A 911-nucleotide genomic window follows, 5' to 3' on the forward strand; every position below is an offset into this window, starting at 1 on the left:
GTATAATAACGATACAATACAATACAATACAATACAATACAATGGATAACAATGATCCAAACAGAGTGTAAATGTACAATTTGTTATTATCTATATAAATATATATATATATATATATATATATATATATAAAGTCATTTTTATAGAGAGCCTTTATTCTGTCAAGTGAGACTTTTCTATACAAATATAGAATAAACAGGCTTGAATGTGGATACCTGCCATTAATATATATGTTGTCTAATTGCAAAGAAAGAGGCAAATTACATGTTTTTATCTTTCTAGAAATGCAAAAGTGCAAATGGCAAAAATTGACAAAGTACTAAATTGTGATTAATTTAAATAAATCAATAATTACTACAAAAGAAATGCACCTAAATCTTGAATTAATATTTCATTAATTGCTTGAATAAATACTAAAAGGCAAAAGCAACGTAACTAACTATCTAGTTTAGCATTTAATATATAGGGATTTAAAGTCCAACCTTACGTCAAATAGTACCTAATTTATTTATTTTCAATGAATTTTCCTATTTCATCTTTCCATTCACTTTTACTATTCCAGACTTCCAGTAATACCCTTTCAATGTTGCATTTTTAACAAACGGAAACGACGATCAAAACTACTAAAGGTACTATATATTTTATCAAAAAAGAAAGAAAACATTTCTCGATTCGATGCATATAGGCAAAATTGTAACCAGCTAAGATGATCAATCGAATAGCTTTTTCAAAAAATTTGCCAAACTATATAAGATTGTTTTTTTTATAGCATATGGTATAAATTCAAAAAGTCTTGCATACAAAATCCCCCATAATCCTCAACAACTAGACCAACCCATACTATTAGTTGCATTTTCATGATATAATTTTCTTTGACCGTTCCACAATTTTGAAGTCAAAGATGTGGGGTG

This window comes from Solanum tuberosum, unplaced genomic scaffold (genome assembly GCF_000226075.1).
Source record: "Solanum tuberosum cultivar DM 1-3 516 R44 unplaced genomic scaffold, SolTub_3.0 scf00214, whole genome shotgun sequence".
Taxonomy (NCBI): Eukaryota; Viridiplantae; Streptophyta; class Magnoliopsida; order Solanales; family Solanaceae; genus Solanum; species Solanum tuberosum.